An 8,048-nucleotide genomic window follows, 5' to 3' on the forward strand; every position below is an offset into this window, starting at 1 on the left:
AAGTGATCAACCTTTAAAATAATTCTTAAGTGTTACATGGATATGCTTGCCATTTATTTTTGTTGTGAGAGAAATGCCTTCTGACATTAAAAACCATCTTGTTGATGTCTCTGCATCATCCCTGGTCGGGGTTCTCTGCACTCCTTCCGTACAGAGCTGTCTGCAGTTCTCAGAACATACTGTACTATTTTGTGCCTCTGGATCTTTACATACACTAGGGGCTTCCAGTGGGGAAAGCATTTCCTTGTGTGGAAAATGTCCATGCAGTATTCTCACCAACAGTTAAAAATCTCCTTTGATCGGGGCGCCTGGGTGACTCAGTCAGTTACACATCCGACTTCGGCTCAGGTCATGATCTTGTGGTCGGTGAATTTGAGCCCCGTGTCCAGCTCTGTGCTGGACAACTCAGAGCCTAAAGCCTGCTTCGGATTCTGTGTCTCCCTGTCCCTCTCTGCCCCTCTCCCACTCACACTCTGTCTCTCAAAAATAAGTAAACCTTAAAAGTAAACATTAGGGGCGCCTGGGTGGCTTAGTCGGTTAAGCGTCCGACTTTCGCTTAGGTCATGATCTCGCGGTTCGTGGGTTCGGGCCCCGCGTCGGGCTCTGTGCTGACTGCCAGCTCAGAGCCTGGAGCCTGTTTCAGATTCTGTGTCTCCCTCTCTCTCTGACCCTCCCCTGCTCACGCTGTCTCTCTCTCTCTCTCTCTCCTAGAAATAAATAAAAATATTTAAAAAAAAAAAAAAGTAAACATTAAATTAAAAAAAAATCTCCTTTGATCAATTCTTTCACCCCAGTTAGACTGCCCATCGCCCCATTTTGGGCCCAATGTATTTTGTATATACTTTTATTATCTTGTCTCTGACACGATATTCAGTTACTTGCTCGGTTTTCTTTCCTCAGCTAGATTTTATGACCTTGTTGAGGGCAGAGACTGTGTCTTATTTGTGGTTATAGCCTCAAGACACGAAGAAGAGAAGCTTAATATGCGTAGGGCTAAATAATTAGGTGAACGAATAAGTGGATGAGTGGATGAATGAACAAGCAAACATGTTCCCTCCTGGGAACACAAAGTGCCGGTATTGTGAGGAATGTGAAGAAACACGAGATGGATCCTCTCCTGAAGATACTTAGAAGATACAGTAGCAATGCATTCTGAGATGCATATCATGGTTCCTGGATAATATGGCTTAAAGGAAGAAGGCCTCCCTTTCTTAAAAGTACAGTCTGTTATAAAAGTCTTTGTAAGCTGAAGAAATATTTTTAAAAAGCAGAACTCTGTAGTTTAAATTACACAGCCAGAATGTTTCACTACTCTCTGCGTGGATGTAGTGAAAACGTGTAGCCGCCTGAGGTTACACTACCGTTGACTTTTCAGTTTTACTCTTCAGCGGCTGACCTGAACTTAGCACGTTCTGCATTAGATTGCTCAATCTGTCTGCTCCACAGAAAGCCACCTCTCTAACCACTACTTGCTGCTTTCTCTTCAAGTTAGCCTACACCCAAAGCCACTGTCAGATGTCACAGGGATGAGACTTCAGAAGGTAAGTTAAAAAAACAAGACAAAACAGGAACAAATGCTTTTCAAAACAGAATCTGATAAAGGCACTGGGGCAAGAATGCTGAGAAGGAAGCACCACTTTGCAGGGTTCCCCATTTGGGGTGTGGAGGGGACTTACAGCCCCACTTTTGGTGGAACCATAGAGAGCGTGAATGAAATGAGACAGAGCCTGGGGTCCCAAGTGCCCTCGCTGAGAAGGAAGCAGGTTATGGCGTCTAGACAAGAGGAAATGCTTTATTTTGGGATGGGAGATTATCGGAATTTTAAAAGCCAAATGAGGCTAGAAAACATAATTGAAGTTTTGTGAATTCCTTGGTTTTTAAGGAGACTTTCTTTCTGTGTCATTCTAAAAGTCTATCTTTAAACCCAAAGTGCAAATTAAAACTTAAATTAGTAATCCACAGATACAGGCCTGTTGCTCAGCAGGAGTCCTCTTTTTCCCATCAGGCCTCGTAAACTTGGGGTGGATTCAGTACCATGTCTACAATTGTTCTTACTCTCCTTTTGGTGAACATAGAGTATATGGCTCTTTTATTTATTTAAAAAAATTTTTTTTAACATTGATTTTCAGAGAGAGAGGCAGAGTGTGAGTGGGGGGAAGGTCAGAGAGAGAGGGAGACACAGCATCCAAAGCAGGCTCCAGGCCCTGAGCGTCAACACAGAGCCCGACGTGGGACTCCAGCTCACAAACTGTGAGATCATTACCTGAGCTTAAGTTGGACATTCAACCAACGGAGCCACCCAGGGTCTCCAGGACATGGCTTTTTTAAATGAGTGTTTTATGATCATCTAAAAAATTCTGTAGATTTCAATGTTTGAAGTAGGGTTTTTTTTCTATATTGTATTAGATTAGATTATTAAGGGATCCTTAAACCTTCCTTTCCATGAGAAAGCAACATAGACTTGACGCATGTTTGTGGTTCGTGTTCTTTAAGACTTTGCCTCCCATTGAGCTTTAGGTGCTTGTTTTTCAGACTGCTTCCACTTTTCCCCTTTCCTCCCTCACAGAATGTAAGGTCAATCAACTAAGAAATACCAATGAAGAAATAAGACCAGAGGTTTTGAGACAAGGTTGAACAATGATAATTTTTAAAAGTCCTTTTCATTTTGATTGTTACACATGGTACATGTTTTTATTGACCCAACTTGTTTTGTTATAATTACAGTTGAACATCAGCATTTTGACATATTTAAGAGACCACTTCCTCCCAACCTAGACCGTTACATCTTGTGTGCTACATGCTGGGCCTCTTAGCAGTCTATCCTGTCCAATAGCTTTGTGTTCTATTTGTGCCAATTTGAAGTCTCCAGGTCTGGCTCTGGCAGCTATTTTTGTAGAAGCCATTGGGCCTGAGATTGCACCAGAATTTCACTTTTTTCTCAATCTGAGATGATTTCGTTTTTCATAGCAACAGTGTCCTATTTCTCACTGGTGGATCTGCTATCCAGACCTCTCTGGGTTTGACAGACATGATAAACTAATAAGAATAGTTTGCATATGTATAGATTTTATATACAAATTTTTTTCCTCCTAATACTTTTTTGGGTATGCGTGGATTTTAATCAGTAGTAAACTCAAATGGGTGGTAAACAGCTGTGTAGATTCTAAAGCCTGAATGCCTACATTTAAATTCTTAATCCACTATTACCTAGTTATGTGATCTTAGGTAAGATATTTAACTACCATCTGCCTTAGTTTCCTTTTCTGTAAAGTAACGGTTTCTACCACACAGGGTTGTTATAGGAGATAATCATGTAAACTGTTAGCATCAGGGCTTGTCACATAGTAAGCACTCTTTACGTTTTTATCAGCTAGAAAGAACTAAGTGAATGCTCAACTCCGCTGAGAGACAGGGAAGTGAAAATTAAAGTAACAATAAAATACCACTTTACACACACCAAATTATTAAAAGGTAGACAATTGCCCCTGGTATCAAGGAAAAATATGCTCAGAGACAGCTGGTAGAAATGTAAATTGTGACAGCCTTTTTGGAAACCAATCTAGCAAGATCTGTGACGTTTACTGTGGTATTTTCTGAACCGCCTACCCGCCTGCCAACCCCAGCAGCATCCGGCCCCTGGCAGGATACCTTGCAGACCCCTGTGTCTGCCTCCATGCTGGTGCCGCGGGGTGTGCTGCCACTGCTTCTCAGTCACTCTCTGTCTACCCGATCACTCTTCTCTTGACACTGCTCATGGCCTGCTCTCCAATCTTCCAGGTCTCTGACCAGTTAGCTCCGCAGAGAGGTCATCCTGACCACCTCATTTAAAGTAATAAGTAACTTTCTCTAACTTCTGTCTCCTTATTTAGCTTTAGAGAAATACAACATTATGTTACGTAGTAAGTTGTTGTCTGTACCCTCTTCTAGAATGGGTGTTCCGTGATGGTGAGGACTTTGTTCACTGCTCTGTTCCTAGAGGTCTCTAAGTGCTAGAGGGCATCTAATAAAGACCTGTTGCCTGAATGAATTTTGGGTAGTAGCATATGAACAAATAAACAAAAGGAATATGCCCATTGGTAAGAGAATGCTCAGATGAACTGTGAGCTATCAATAACATGAAGTATTACCCAGCTATGGAGAAGAACGCTTTAGATTTATATCATTGAGGGGTGTCCAAAATGTGTTAAGGAAAAAGCGCAGGTGCAGAGGTGTGACTATGATAGGACCCTAAGCAGTGACCACACCTTCTGCCTATCCATGATTTCACGGGAATGGGTACACTAATAGCTTGCCAGATTGTGAACGTTGATTATCTAGGGAAGAGTGGGCAGGGTGATGGTTGAGCAGGGTGTGAAAAGAAAGCCCGGAGGCTGAAAGTTGGCTACAAGGCAAATAAGACAATTGCCAGGGTGAGATACAGCTTCACGTGCACTGCTGGGCACGCTTCACAGCATCCTTCCCCACCCCCACCCTGACTTAGTGTCAGGCTCTGACTCCTGGTGGCTGGTTTGCCTCAGTTAAATATACTCTTCTTTGCGAGTCAGGGTTGATGTTCTGGTAGAGGTTCCAGGAAGCATACTCAAGTCTTGTCTCTGTCTACCACTTGAAATCTCCTAGCCTTCTCTGAAAAAGATACTTGTCTTTTACTGTGTACTTTACTTTTGTTTTTCATGAAATGAGTCCTTGAGGGTCTGTGGCTGTTACCCATCACCTCTGGGGAGTTCTGAAGAAACACTATGAAATTGATTCTTGACTCCTTGGGCCTTTTATGGTTCACTAGGGCCCATAAGGCTCCTGAGCCAGGGAGGTACACCAAGGAGGTGGACAACAGTGATTAATGGTAATGTGCTTGCATACATAACAAGAACTCTATGGAGCTCTCAGAAATTTGGGGGAAAAACATCGAGTTAGAAATGGCATATGTTCTAAATACAAAATAGCACTGTCTTAGAAATCCAAGAAAGTAGAGGCAAAATATATGGTTTGAGACATTAGCAATACAATTAATGACCAGGAAAGAACATATTTTCAGGTAAGAATTGAATATATCCCCTGTATCATGACTTTCAGTCATCCGAGCTTTATATTCATTAGTTTTCGTTGCATTTCCTACCAGTTCTACAGGTGGGATTATGTCCTATTTTCGCAGACACTGGATGGCAGTTTTCAGTTACCCATTTGTCTTTACTTTAAATAGAATAATTTAGGGATACTAATTCTAAACTTGGGCTCTCTGAAGGCAAGAAAGAAAATTTCACAGTGACTGATTTTAGAAGACACAAATGGTTTTGCTACTATGTAAGTGTGCTATACTACTCCTCTTTTTACAGGGTTTCGAGCTTGGGACTGTTCTAAAGATGAACATCAGTGGGGGTGCTGGGGTGGCTCAGTCGGTTGGGTGACTGACTCTTGATAGCGGCTCAGGTCAGGATCCTAGGGTTGTGGGATTGAGTCCCACGTTGGGATCCATGATGACTGTGGAGCCTGCCTAAGATTCTCTCTCTCTCCATTTGCCCCTCTCCAGTACTTGCATGCTCTCTCTCACTAAAAAATTAAAAAAAAAAAAAAAAGAAGAAGATGAACATCAGTGGTATAACTTGAGAAGAACACTAACAATTATCCTAATACAAAAAGAAACTGGGACAATATGCCACAAGCCATTTGGACATTTTTAAGTTAGTTCAAAAATTATTTTTCTGAGAGGAGAAAAAGATGTTTAAATCCTGAAGTTGTGGGAAAAGATCCTAAGAATTTTTTTCTGAGCTTAGGTTTCTTAAGCAATTACTTCCATGAGCATATTTATAGCACCAAACTCTTTTCCTTTTCTCAAAAAAAAAAAAAAAATGTACATAATATGAAAAAGAGACATAGGGTGAATGATAGACTAACACCATGTAAGAGCTTGGAATCTCAAACATGCATTCTTAATGATCATGAACCAGCAACAAATTGCCCATATTAGTAATTGTTTACTTTCGCTACAAATGGTGGGCTTTCACAGTCACTTGTTTAGGACAGAAGTCTTGATTGTGTGAACTGGCAAAGCGCCAAAGAAATATGTCAAAAAATTAAAAAATGGAAATACCCTTTTACTTTTTAAAAAAAAATTTTAAGCAATGTTGGAGGAGATCAGCGGTATATAAAAAGGGGTAGCTCAGGCTACGGCTCTTCCTGTGTTCCCATGATTGACCTTTTACCTTCTGTTGCTTTAAATGAACTCCTCTGAAAAGTTGGTTTTGGGGGGTGGGAGGCGGAAAGGAGTTGGGGGGGCTTTGCATCATCCTTTTTAAAATTAATTAATGGGCTAGATTTCTTAAATAAGGAAGTCATGCTGAAAGTCCATGCTCTTAGAATTATGGGGTTACGGGGAAGTTTACATGTGTTGATGAGCTGAGAGGCTTACTCTCAGTATTAACATGTGGCAGTCGTTCCAGTCATGTTCTGACAAACATCAGTATAGATATTAAACGTCAGCTCAAGGCTTCTTGACAGGTTTCTATAGAGAGAACCCTGCAGTACCTTAGGGTTTTGCTTAATTGTAAAGTCTAACATCTTCACCCTTTTTAAGATCTTGGAACTTAAAACAATTAAATAACGTGCTTCAATCTTATTAGTAGAGAAAATAGCAGGGAAAATTAGTAGCAGAAAATGTATTGACTAACTACAATGGCCTTTCATCCTGAACACCTAGTCACCCTGGAGAATCTTCACAGTAATTGAAATAAAAGCCTTCGCAGACTCTTCTCTGTATTATAAATGTGTCTGCCAAGCAATATGCTCGGAAGCATATTAATGGACAGCTGTTTAAGATAATGTTCTTTATAAATGTCATTGACCTGTCTACTCCATAGTTCTAGTCTCTTCTGAGATTTATTATTTTCTGTTCTCTTGTTAAAACTACATGAATATAATTCATTTCTAGTAAAACGTCACCAAAGAATAACAAACAGAATGTCTTTCTTTTAACTATACATATGTACTGATGTTATCCACTACTCTCTAAATAATAGGAAGTGCTGAGAAATAGGTTTAAACATAATTTAATTTGGAAAGCTCACTAAATGTTTTAATGTGATTCAGATATGGAAACATGAAACTAAAAAAAATAAAAATGGGCATACTACTGGCAGTGTAATGGGCAGTATGAAAGCATGTTTACCTGGGAACGTGGAGATCTTTAAGCACTTAAAAACTTCATAATTAAAATTTGTTGTGTGGAGCAAAACTTTTACTGTTTTATGACCTACACATTAGTTATCTTATTAAGAAATTAATTTTAATAAATGTTTAATTTCTCTTCCATCTGTTCATTCCATTCTCTTTTATATTCTTTCTTTCTGTACAAACACACACACACTTTTTTCTTTAGCAAATGCAAACATGGATACTTCTGATGAAAACTGAAATATTGAGGTTGATATATAATTTCAAATAATGGCAGCTAGAAGCACTAAAATTTTATTAAAAACATGCAAAGAAAATATTCCTAAAAGTGAAAAAAATCATTATTTGATATAATTTTACATGACTGATCACAAGGATACAAATTACACATGCTTTATTACTCATAAACTATAATTTGAAGAATTTCTTTAGTTACTCATTTTATTTAGTAATGAAGAACAGTTTGCCTTTGTGACAGTGAGACATATTCATTCTTCCATTAGTGGCATCTACCTGAATACAGCCTTTCCAAATCCTCTGGGTTTCCAAACCAATAATATGGACCCCACTGTAGATCCAGTACATTGGTACCCGCCTTTCCAGGAAAGGGCGGGTGATGCTGCAGGGGTCTGCACATGAAGTTGGCTTCATCTAGGACGGTGAAGAGTCCTGGATATGAGGAATAGAGCTTCTCTGGGCTTCAGCATAAGGGTATATATTCTGGTTGCAAGTAATACCTTAATTTACTTTTGTTTACTTTCAACTAGACAGGATGTCTATATGATTCAAGTAGAATGAGCTCTGGCTTTAGGCCAAGTGGGAAGTTCAGATTCTTTCTTATATTTCATTTTCTAGAAGCTCCCCCCCCCCCCACTTTTTATATA

At 39.8% G+C, this 8,048-nt stretch overlaps 1 long non-coding RNA gene across 3 annotated transcripts in view; it reads left to right on the forward strand.

Annotated features, from left to right (window-relative positions):
• The first annotated feature begins 1,430 nt into the window (after window positions 1-1,430).
• The window catches only part of LOC144241732 (uncharacterized), a 331,611-nt gene continuing 324,993 nt past the window's right edge, over window positions 1,431-8,048 (forward strand). For all 3 annotated transcript variants that reach the window (XR_013338172.1, XR_013338174.1, XR_013338173.1), the window contains exon 1: window positions 1,431-1,541. This is a non-coding gene — a long non-coding RNA (uncharacterized LOC144241732). The remainder of the gene's footprint in view (window positions 1,542-8,048) is intronic.

Source organism: Crocuta crocuta, unplaced genomic scaffold, assembly GCF_008692635.1.
Source record: "Crocuta crocuta isolate KB4526 unplaced genomic scaffold, BGI_CrCroc_1.0 scaffold17, whole genome shotgun sequence".
NCBI classification, from domain to species: domain Eukaryota; kingdom Metazoa; phylum Chordata; class Mammalia; order Carnivora; family Hyaenidae; genus Crocuta; species Crocuta crocuta.